The sequence below is a fragment of the Heterodontus francisci genome, chromosome 11, assembly GCF_036365525.1.
Source record: "Heterodontus francisci isolate sHetFra1 chromosome 11, sHetFra1.hap1, whole genome shotgun sequence".
Taxonomy (NCBI): Eukaryota; Metazoa; Chordata; class Chondrichthyes; order Heterodontiformes; family Heterodontidae; genus Heterodontus; species Heterodontus francisci.
Genome location: NC_090381.1, coordinates 19,920,793 through 19,933,263, shown reverse-complemented (window position 1 = coordinate 19,933,263; position 12,471 = coordinate 19,920,793). Strand labels below are relative to the sequence as shown.

General features: G+C 45.3%; 1 protein-coding gene across 3 annotated transcripts in view; it reads left to right on the top strand.

The window, feature by feature from the left end:
* Positions 1 to 5,788: 5,788 nt before the first annotated feature.
* farp2 (FERM, RhoGEF and pleckstrin domain protein 2) overlaps positions 5,789 to 12,471 on the top strand; it is a 208,108-nt gene continuing 201,425 nt past the window's right edge. For all 3 annotated transcript variants that reach the window (XM_068041747.1, XM_068041746.1, XM_068041748.1), the window contains exon 1: positions 5,789 to 5,847. The gene's annotated coding sequence lies outside the window, so the exon portion shown is untranslated. The remainder of the gene's footprint in view (positions 5,848 to 12,471) is intronic.

Below are 12,471 nucleotides of genomic sequence, written 5' to 3'. Positions count from 1 at the left end.
GAGAGAGAAAGAATATTCCAGAAAGAATGCGAAGAAAGAGAGCTGAAGTGGCTTGAGTTAACTAGGGGGTGACAGAGTAACCCCAGTGAAAGCATGGCCAATATGGAGGAGCATAATTCAGGGCTGGGTACAAAATTGCTAAAACTCGCTCAACTAATTCTAAAATTCAATGTGGAAGATGCAAAGGAATTTTTTGTGTCTTTTGAGAAACTGGCAAGGCAGCTAAAATGGCCAGCTGAGATCTGGTCTCTTTTACTACAAAGCAAGCTAATTGGAAAAGCCCATGAGGTCTATTCGCTATTGCCAGATGAGAGTTCAAGATATGAACTGACCAAAAATACTATCCTCGGGGCATATGAATTAGTACCCGAAGCCTATCACCAAGAGTTTAGAACCCTCAAAAAGAAAGCTAATTAAACTTCTCAGGAGTTTGAAAGAAGTAAACAGCTGGCTTTTGACCAGCGGCTGAGGGCTCTTAAATTACAGCTCAGCTATGAGAATCTCAGGGAAGTAGTTCTGTTGGAGGAATTTAAAAACTCTCTCGCACTCACCATACAGACCCAAGTAGAGGAGCAGCGGGTTCAGAGAGCCCGGCAAGCAGCCATTCTGGCTGATGAGTTTGCTTTTTAAGTCGGTTTCCCGGGGACAACCTTTCCTAATCACGCCCACAAATCCGAAAAGGACAAAGGGTGGGAAGGTGATCTCCGCCCAGGCAGTCCTGGGAGAGAAAGGAAAGCAGGAGACACAAGGGGCCCTCCTCCAGCCAAAAAGGAAGATGCTGTGAGCAAGAGTGAGACCCAGAGACCTGTGTGCTTCCATTGTAATAAAGTAGGGCATTTAAAAGCTGACTGCTGGAAACTAAAGAGAAATCCAGTAGGGTTAATCAGGGCACACCCATTCATTGAAGAAGTGAACCTGATGAAAAGCACAGCAGAACAAGCTGTGGCTTTAACTGCAGCAAGAGTGAGACTAGGAATATTACGGCTGCAAGTGCAGGAAAATTTAATCGGATTCCTGAAAGTTATCAGGGTTTAGTGTCTGAAGGGAAAGTAACCCATACCCCTCAAGTGGGGCAAATAATTTTCAGGGACACAGGGGCCACTAGATCCCTTTTACTGGAAAAAGGCCGGACCTTTTCCCCAGAGAGTGAGTGCAGTGAACACCAAAATGATGGTTAATGGTATTGGAGGGCAGTGTATGCATGTACCTGTACACTGGGTGCACCTCGAGTGCGACCTAGTTTTGGGACTGGTGATCATAGGGATTGTCCCTAGTTTGCCTGTGGATGGGGTTGACCTGCTCCTAGGTAATGATCTGGCGGGGGTGAAGGTAGTAGCCCCCCCCCCCTCAGTTGTGAAAGAAAGACCGCAGGAGGTCAAAGAGACAGGGCAGTGGCAGGAGACTGACCCCTGCAGTTTCCCTGAATGTGTCGTGGATCAGGCCATGATCAAACCAGTTCCCCCAGAGGAGACTGCATTGGCACTGCAGGCAGATGACCATGAGGTCTGTCTGTCCAAGACTTTCTTCGGAAACTTAGGAGACCCAGGGAATCAATTAAATGAATTTTCCCCAGGTGAGGCTCAGTAAGGCGACCCAGTATTGTGAGAGTTAGCACAGTCTGCCCAGTCTGAAAGTGAAGCAGAGGGAGTCCCTGATTGCTACTATTTCAAGAATGAGGTACTGATGAGGAAATGGAGTTCTCCTCACAGACCAGAGAGCAAGGAGTGGACAATAGTTCACTAGTTAGTGGTGCCACAGAGGTACTGGGGAGAAGTCATAAGAAGGGTCCATGAGACTATCATGGCTGTACATGCCGGTCTATGAAAGACCAAAGCCCGCATAAGACAGCAGTTTGACTGACCAAAACTCCACAAAGATGTGGTAGAGTACTGCAGGACTTGCCACATGTGCCAGGTTGAGGGGAAACCCCAACCTACAGTGAAATCTGCACCCCTGAGTCCTGTACCAGTGTTAGGTGGATCCTCCAGCAGAGGGCTGGTGAACTGTAAGGGACTCCCGCCGAGAACAAAAGGGAACAGGCAGGCACAAGGTTGTCAAAAGATTAGACAGGGAAGGGAAAAAAGTGACCAAGAGGGCAGGTTAAAGGAAGTCTGGGAAGAACCCCGTATGAAAACCCCTACTATCTGGTCAGCCAACCCCGAACAATTTGAAAAGTTAGATCCCACATCCTCCTACATAAATACAGAATCTAGAAGCACCCCACCAGAGTTGCTAACAGCATTTACAGGAATGCAGAGACAAAGAAAGACCTCTAGGGGGCAGAGAAACTGTGAGGGTGATGCCCCACATAGTCGAAGTGCCACAGGAGTGTGCAGTAGGGTCTGCACACATTCCTGCAGGCAGGAATGCCCCAGAGAACTAAGGGGAAATTAACAAAGAATCCTCCCCCACAGTCAAGGAAAAGGGATCCACCCATCCTGTGAAGTCAAAAGCCTTTGCATGACTCAGCAAAGCACTGAGAGTTTAGGATAGAACTGCCCACTACTAACTCTCCTGAAAAAAAAAATGACCTCAACAGGAAAAAAGACCCTAGGCAGTCATGGCAATGGATAAACTGGAGAAAAACTTCCCCAAAGCACCACATTGTTACTGGGATGCCAAAAAGGGGAAATTAAAGCAGCACTGGCACCCAGAAAAGACAATTTTAATAAGCTTTAAGATTTATGAATGAATGGAAATGAATGAGAGAAATGTATGATTTTTCTTTCTGTATCTTATAATTTTCTCTCGACCTTTTAATGAAATGCGCTTCTCAAATCACATTTCATTCCCCTGGGTGTGGAGGTGTCATGCAGACCCCCACCTGCCAAGAATGAGGCATACTAATTTTTCCACATGGACATTAAATTTCAACTTGTTGCTGGGAAAAAGAGGTCTATTACAAGGGCTACCAGACTGGCTGGAAAGATATTTTTGCTTACCTACAGACGGTACCTGAAAGGACAAAAGGGGCTATTGCCTGCTTCAATTCAACCCACAATGGGCCTTTGATCACCAGGTATTGTGTGTAGAGGAGACATCAAAGGTCTTCTCGGACAAGACAATCCACAAGGGCCAGGATTGATTAATTGGCTGTTGCTGGATTTTTTGAACTCGCCACTGAGAATTTGAACTCATAGTGTCATAGAGTTATAGAGCACAGAAACAGGCCATTCAGCCCATCGTGTCCATGCCAGCCATCAATCACCTATCTATTCTAATCCCATTTTGCAGCACTTGGTGCATAGCCTTGCATGCTATGGCATTTCAAGTGCTCATCTAAATACTTCTTAAATGTTGTGAGGGTTCCTGCCTCTACCACCCCTTCAGGCACTGCGTTCCAGATTCCAACCACCCACTGGGTGAAAAGTTTTTCCTCAAATCCCCTATAAACCTCCTGTCCCTTACCTTAAATCTATGCCCCCTGGTTATTGACACCTCCGCTAAGGGAAAAAGTTTCTTCCTATCTACCCTATCAATGCCCCTCATAATTTTGTATACCTCAATCAGGTCCCCCCTTGGCCTTCTCTGTTCGAAGGAAAACAACCTTATCCAGTCTCTCTTCATAGCTGAAATGCTCCAGCCCAGGCAACATCCTGGTGAATTTCCTCTGCACCCTCTCCAGTCTAATCACATCCCTCCTATAATGTGGTGACCAGAACTGGACACAGTACTGTAGCTGTGGCCTAACTAGCGTTTTATACAGCTCCATTATAACCTCCCTGCTCTTATATTCTATGCCTCGGCTAATAAAGACAAGTATCCCATATGCCTTCCTAACCACCTTATATACCTGTGCTGCTGCCTTCAGTGATCTATGGACAAGTACACCAAGGTCCCTCCATTCCTCTGTACTTTCTAGGGACCTACCATCCATTGTATATTCCCTTGCCTTGTTAGTCCTCCTAAAATGCATCACCTCACACTTCTCAGAATTAAATTCCATTTGCCACTGCTCTGCCCATCTTACCAGCCCATCTACATCGTCCTGTTATCTAAGGTTTTCCTCTTCACTATTTACAACACCACCAATTTTTGTGCCATCTGCGAACTTACTGACCATACCACCTATATTCACGTCTAAATCATTAATCTACACTACAAACAGCAAAGGTTCCAGCACCGATCCCTGCGGTACACCACTGGTCACAGGCTTCCAAATGCAAAAACAACCCTCGATCATCACCCTCTGCCTCCAGCCACTAAGCCAATTTTGGATCCACTTTGCCAAATTGCCCTGGAACCCATGGGCACTTACCTTCTTAACTAATCTCCTCTGCGGGACTTTATCAAAAGCATTACTGAAGCCCACATAGAGTACATCAACTGCTTTACCCTCATCTACACATCTAGTCACCTCCTCGAAAAATTCAATCAAGTTTGTTAGACATGATCTCCCCCTGACAAAGCTATGCTGACTATCCTTGATTCATCCCTGCCTCTCCAAGTGGAGATTAATCCTGTCCCTCAGAATGTTTTCCAATAGTTTTCCAACCACTGATTTTAGACGCAGCGGCCTGTAATTAACTGGTTTATACTCCTCAGAAAGCTGTTTGCTCCTGGGCTGAGAAGACCTCTCTTCTGTCTGCTCCTATCTCTTTCTCACAGAACTGAAACCCATTGAAGACACATGAACCCCAAGAGAGAAAGGTCTCCTACAGCGAACAAGGTTTAAGAAGAATACTGGGCCCCAACCAAAAGCAAGATCAACCTACAATCAAGGACTACAGCGAGCTCGAAGAACCGTAACAAACTCTTCAGATATTGCCTCAATCCTTTCCACTTTATCTTTTCTTCTGCTCTCTTCTGTCGCTATCTGCATGTGTGTGTCGCGCATGCATACTAGCGTGGGCGGGTCGTGTATCTGTAGGCATCAATCGAATTAAAGTTTATGTTTAATAAAATTTCACTTTTCTTCTTTAAACCTAAGAAAGCCCTTTTGTGCTCATTTCTTTGCCTTATAATTGGAAAGAGACGAACAGGGACTCATCAAGGGGAGCTCAAAACACGGTGTGTTTAAAATTAACAGAAACAAGAAATGCTGGAAATACTCAGCAGGTCTGGCAGCATCTATGGAGAGAGAAGCAGAGTTAATGTTTCAGGTCAGTGACCCTTCATGAGAACTGGCCTGAAACGTTAACTCTGCTTCTCTCTCCCCAGATGCTGCCAGACCTGCTGAGTATTTCCAGCATTTCTTGTTTGTATTTCAGATTTCCAGCATCTGTGGTATTTTGCTTTTATTTTAGTGTTTAAAATTAACCCTGTTACAGTAAGACCAGGTGAAAGCTGAGAGGGAACCCTAGGCACCTTTCTTACCTGGTCATAACAGTATTCTCAGCCTCTATCGGTGGGGCACCTGGTCTCTTGAGTTGAGCCAGTGGGCTTCTTGCACCCAGACCGTCTATGCCCGGTTCTCGAGCCCCTCTCCAACCGTCCCTGCACCATGAACTCAGTCCCTGTACCCAGAGCCCCTCAGTCTCCATCCCTCCACCCTGAGCCCCTCTCTTTCAGTCCCTCCACCCTGAGCCCCTCTCTTTGGCTCTTTTAACCCTGACTTGTTCTTCTCTCGGGTTCTGGCTCAGCCTCAAATACCCGCAACCAGTGTCTCGCTTTCAACCAATAAGGAGCAGCGATCTGCCAGAGAGACCAATCATCCGCTTCCCTGTATCTACAACCAATAAACCATAAGAACGGCGTTCACGTCCGCCAATGGGACGCGGGTATGCTGTTGTGGGATTCCCATTGGGCGCTGTGGCGGTCGGCTTCAGCCAATGAACGAGTGGTGTGGTTGCTGAGGAAGATGGCGGTGTTGGAGAGCGGGCGTTCGGACCGGCGCTGAGGTCTGAGGTGAGTGAGAGGCAGCGGCAGCGCGGAGTGGGCAAGGGAGGGGATTGGGGAAGGTCCTTGATTTGATTGCACTGTTGCCTCCCGGTTACTGGGCTCTCTCTGCCCCCCCCCTCCCCGGTTACTGGGGTCTCTCTGCCCCCCCCCCCCCCGTTACTGGGGTCCCTCTGCCCCCCCCCTCTCTCTCTTCCCCCCACCCCCCTCCCTGTTACTGGGGTCCCTCTGCCCCCTCCCTCTCTCTCTCTCCCCCCCCCCCCCCCCTCTCCCTGTTACTGGGGTCCCTCTGCCCCCTCCCTCTCTCTCTCTTCCCCCCCCCCCCCCCCTCTCCCTGTTACTGGGGTCCCTCTGCCCCCTCCTCTCTCTCTCTCTCCCCCCCTCCCTGTTACTGTGGTCCCTCTGGCCCTAGGACTTTCCCTACCTCTGAACCGTTGAGCTGATACACTTTGGGCTGGAGATGGTCTTGGGCTTTCCACTGAAGGTGGGTTCTTAGGATAGTGTTACTGGAAAGGCAAATAGCTTCAGCACTGGATTGCTTGTGTTCTTGCGACATGGAACTTTGTGTGTGAAACAGGAAGAAGGTACTGGATGAATGAGTTTTTTGTTCCTGCCTGAATTAGATTGTCTCTCTTTCTCCCCCCCCCCCCCCCCCTCCCCCTCCCCATGCCCATGTTATTTTAGGTGGGTTAGGTTTACCTCTCTCCTGTCCCGCCACTCCAAATCTTACAAGTGTCCCTACCCCAACTCTTCACAAAGATTGTATCCCATATTGTAACCTTGTTTAAGGATTGTGGCCAAACTATGAGAGTGATACTTCAGACTTTTGAGCGACTGTGCATGGAGTATAAACTCCGCAACATCAAATGGTTGCATGTAGCACAAAGCAAACATGCACATGTTCTGCTGGAAATTGGTTCTTTTCCACTGGAAATGAATTAAAACAGATGTAAATGACCCAGTGCTATCTGTTATCAAAACTGCATTGTCATGTTATTTCATGATGTGCCAGTTGGGGCTGGATGGATGATGCACAATATGTTAAAGTGTGCAAGTACACAATTTGGAAATTTTTGTGTGTCAGACCCTACAGAAACCTTTTGCAGCTTGAAGAGAGGTGTTTTCACCTACATGCTGCCCTTTGGCAATGCCATCTGATGACATTGGGCCAGGTCCTCTTGCATATTGATGCCACCAAGCTCTACCTCAACAACGCCATCTCTACATCCCTCCACTGCCTCTCTGTTGTCAGACTGCTTGTTAAACAATGGGAAAACTGAAGCCATGGTCTTCTGCTCCTGCCTCAGTCCATCTCCTGTTGAAATTATCCATGTATTTGTTGGTTCCAAACTTGACTGTTCCAATAGTCTCCTGACTGGCATCCCATTCTCCACCTTGCATAAACCTCTGCTGTTCAGCATCAAGTCCTGCATACCCGACACTGCTGTTATTGCTGACCTACATTGACTCCTGGTCCCCCCAAAGTATCCAACTTAAAAAAGTTCTCATCCCTGTGTTTAAATCCCTTCATGGCATCAGCTCTCCATAACCCCAAGCCTCCAGCCCTACAACCCTCCCAGCACTTTGTGTTTCTCTAACTATGGCCTCTTGAGCATCTCCCACTCTTTCCCACCATTGATGGCTGTGCCTTCAGCTATCTAGGCACCACACTCTGGAATCCCTTTTGTGAACCTCTCCATCTCTCTCTCCTTTAAGACCTTCCTTAAGTATTCCAATTAAATACTGGTAATTCTAAACTACCTACTTCCATCTTTTGTATTACAGCCTGTCTCCACCCCTTCTTCAGCCCATCTGCTGCTGAAACCCTCATCCATAATTTTGTTACCTCGAGACCTACTTGTTCCAGTGCTGTCTTGGCTGGCCTCCCACCTTCCACCCTCCCAAATAAGTTTCATCTCATCCAAAACTCTGCTGCCTGTATCCTAACTTGCACCAACATCTGTTGAACCATCATCCCTGTGCTCGCAGGCCTGTACGAGCTCCTGGTCTGGTAGCACTTCAAATTTAAAATTCTTATCCTTGTGTTCAGATCTCTGTATGGCCTCACCCTATCTCTGTCGCCATCTCCAGCCCTACAACCCACTGAGATCTCTGCACTCCTCCAATTTTGCCCTGTTTTGCACCCCTGATTTTAATCGTCCTGCCATTTGGTGGCCTTGTCTTCAGCTGTCTAGGCCTTAAGGTCTGGAATTTCAACCCTAAAGGTCTGTGCCTTAAAACCTACTTCATGACAAAGCTTTCGGTCACTTGATGTCACTTTGTGGCTTGGTTTCAAATGTTGTTTGGTGATGCTCCTGAGAAGCGCCTTGTGATATTTTACAATATTAAAAGTGCCTTATAAATGCAAGTTGTTAAAACTCACTGCTTTGGCCATCCTTTTGGCCACCTATATATAACCACCTTTGCCTTGGAGTCCATTATTTTCTCTTAATATGCACTGTTTTTATAAGTTACATGTGCTATATAAATGGAAGATCTATTTGTGCACTCGTCTATAGGTTAGGATTGCCAAGCTGCAAATTAGACTTTGGATCCCTGGCTGCAGTCTCCCTTTTTTAGTGGCATCTCTAATGTTTGACTTAATTGTGTTGTTCCATGTTCCCTACCCAATATGATAGTGACGCTGAGAGAAATGCTCACTGTATATTTATCTTTGTATAGTTGGCATTTTTGAAGTTGGATGGTTTAATAACCCATCTGGGTCAGCAACCTGTTTTGTTGGTTGCAAGGGTGTGTGCAACTAGTGGCTTAATTGTGCTGTGATGAGTTTTAGAATTGTACAACTGGGTGAACATAACTAAAATCAGAGGGGAAAAAAGTGATGTTAAGTGTTGCTTGTCTTCCCTCGAGTGCTCACAGCCCTACAGCTTGCTGCAAAGACATGCTGCTGGATCCAGGCTGGAGGGTGGGTGTGCCCAAGGCTTGGGTGCTAAACATGATTTAAAGGATTAGGTAGGGTAAACAGAGAGAAATTGTATGGAAAGGATCAGTACTGGCTTAGTGGGCTGCACCCTCTCCCTCTGAGTCCCACTACAGAATTTGAGCACAAAAATCAAGGCCAGCACTCCAGTCCAGCATTGAGGAAGAGCTGCTCTGTTGGAGGTGTCGTTTTTTTGGATGAGATGTTGAACCGAGGCTGTACTGAAATGAGAGACTTGTGTGCCTTTGCTGTCATGACAGTCTACCTCTGTTTAAGCCTCAAATCTTCAATGTAACCTCAGTATGAAGCAGAGGCACAGTGGCAAGCATTTTCAAAAGGTCTGAAGTTCTTTACAAATTAATACCATGAAAAATCAAATTGAAAAATTAAAGTTTCAGTGAATTTACCAGTGAAGGTGAGACCTTAACCCTTGTTTTATATTAAGATACATGAACATTGCCCATGTTCATACAAATAAGAGATAATGTTTTGTTGGCAGATGCTCTCTGAAGCAGATTTAGTGCTTAAAAAACTAATTTAAGGCTAAGAAAGTTTAGGGATGTATGGGGTCGTTTCAGAGGTGGGATTGTGGATTAGAAGTGAGCCCCACTTAGCAGGAACATTTTGAGGGTTGAGCCTTTTGATGTGAGCCAGGTGTAGAAGGGCTTGGCGGCTGCACGCAGCCGCCAAGCAGGTGAGTCCAGGCTTGCTTTTAAAATAATGGGCAACTGATGGTGTTGCTTGGCCATAAGGTCGTTACAACAGCAGCACTGACATTGAAGCAAAATTTGAGCCTCATGATCCCAGAGTGAAATTAGGCCTCATGGCAAAACAGTACACGAGATAGGTGATAACGTTGTAATAATTTTTATGTTTTAATTTACTCAGTGACCTGTTATAATGCAAATATTTTTGTACTGTCGCTGCTGTGCTCAGTCTGTTCTGTACATGAGTTTGTGCATTGTTATCACCGTGTAATGTTATATAATTCATCTAACATTATGCAAAATTGCCATCCCAGTTAACAAAACAGTGAAATATGTTTTTTTTTTAGAGATACAGCACTGAAACAGGCCCTTCGGCCCACCGATTCTGTGCCGACCGTCATCCACCCATTTATACTAATCCTACACTAATCCCATATTTCTACCACATCCCCACCTGTCCCTATATTTCCCTACCACCTACCTATACTAGGGGCAATTTATAATGGCCAATTTACCTACCAACCTGCAAGTCTTTTGGCTTGTAATTTAACACTCCTTATGCAAATTCTAGCAACCATAGATTGACCTGACTGGCTTTTCACTCAGTGGCTCCATGGTCTTACATGGGGAGGGTTTCCTACACGGGTGGTTATTTAGGACAGAGTATTACAGTATTTAATGCCAATGGTGACTGCTATTTTTGTGAAAATCAAATAAAAAGAGTTCACACATCTGAATTTGAACCACAAGTATGTAATTCTCACCGCTCTGGACAAAGGCAGTCACAAACTGAATTAGCAAATGAATATGGAGTCACTTGGGCGGTAATACAAAAGGAAAATAGTGCTGATGCTGGAAATCTGAAATAAAAACAGATAATGCTGGAAATACTCAGTCGGTCAGGCAGCATCTGGTTCTGATAAAAGGTCATAGACCTGAAATGTTAACTCTCTCTCTCTCTCTCTTTTCCCCCCCCACACACACATGCTGCCAGGCCTGCTGATTAATACCAGTATTTTCTGTTTTATGTAACTTGAGCAGTAATCAGCAAAGTCTGCAAATGGGTCAGCAGTCCCATGCAATGTTTGCACATTTCCAAACTGAATGATGTTGGGAGCTTCTTGACTTGTTCAAGCTAGAGCACGATTAAAAATCTCTCTGGAACTTTCGAATCGCTTTTATTAGAAAAAACTGGAAAAATCATAGAAGCAGTTGGGTTTGTGATTTTTGTCTTAAGTCAATGAGGGATGGATCAAGAAGATCTGGATAAATTTTGATGCTGTTATTCCTAAGAGAATGGTTGGAAAGGCAGTGCAGTGACTCCTGAAATCATGCGATTGTTTTTCACCAACTCCGCCTGCATTACTGGCCTCATTGTGAAGTAGGCGTTTTGTGGAAACCTCTACTGGGGGCCTCGTACTTTTGAACAGCAAGCGTGTTGGTAGGAAACGAAGTAAAGAGTGTGCAACCCTTCTGGGCACCAATGTGGACAGATCTGACAAGCTTCCTCTTCTGTTATCGATAAAAGTGAACGGCCAAGATGTTTCAAAAAATGTTCACTTCCTGGGTCAGTCGTTTACCATTTCAGTCAATGATCTTGAAGATTTCTACCATTTCTGAGCAGTACATTGGATCTCTGGACAAAAACTTTTCAGCTGAGGGTAGTAGCATGTTAATCATTATGGATAAATACCCTGTGTTTTCTGAAATTTCCTGAATGTCCAAAGAATATCACATCTCGCCTTCAGCTGATGGATGCTGGCATAATCAAGGGTCGGAAGATTCTGGCGGTTAGTTAGGACAGTGTATTACAGTATTTAATGCCTATGAAAAAGACTTGGAAAGACAAGACTGTTCTCACTCAGTTTTGTGGATGCTGTCAGTTTTATTGTTGGATATTGGAATTTTGTGATTTAGGACCACATTGTGAACTGCTTTCACTAGTTTTAAAATGAAACTCAATTTCTGCAAAAACTATATCAGTGGCCTGTTCCTTTATGTAACTGGTCAATTTTATCTCGCCTTTTTAAAAACAAAACAAGATACATAGACAGTAGACAAAGTGGTAGGTTAGGCACAGATAACTGGTTAATGGTAGTTGGGAAGAAGAGGGTCATTTGATTTAGGAGCACTAGTATTCTGGGATTCGATAAACATGGGATTGAGTCCTTTGGTTGAACAGCACTGTGGGTGAGGGTGAATGAAGGGAGGAAATGTGGGTTTTGGTAGAGGTGGTGAGTGGACTGTGGGATTTGGCTAACCAGAGGATTCCTTGGGCCTAGCAGCCAGACTTGCATTTATAGCTACACTGGGGCAGGAGAAAGGAATGGAGTCTGACAGCAATGGAGGTTGGGGAGCTGGGAGTAGTTTCTGTGAAGGAGATAAAATGAGGCATTCTCTTAAAGTAGTTGCCTTTTCTCTCACTTGACCTTTGGTTGCAGCACCTCCACTGCTATTCTAGCTGTGATTAGGTAACCTTGCACAGATCCTGGAACCTTAGACTGTACAGCTACTGCTACTATCCCTGCTCCAGAGCCCATCAGGAGAGCTTTTCACCAGAAGGCGCTCTTGCATTCCATTGCACCTTCAGAAGAAGAGCAGGTAATTTCCAATATTGTTTAGGGGCATCTGGAGGTGAATGTTGCTACGTAATTGCAAGCTTCTTTATTTTCTTTCTATCTTTCTATCTCTAACTGTCTCTTTCTACCCTTCTATCTACTGCAAGATCCCATTGTACCATTCACTGATGCCTACTCCAATATTGTTAAGGTGGCTTCCCCCACCTCCAAACAAAGGAGTGCAATCTGTGTGCCTGGATAGATAGAGATAGTAGTAAACAGACTGATGTGAGCAGACTTTACAAACCGATCCTTCAGCTTAATAAACAGTTCCTTTGTCAAAGTGTAAACAGAGAAAAGAATTTATTAGAACAGTTTTTATTGCTAGTTCAGTCATGAATGTACTGATGCTTTGCCTAAATAGTTT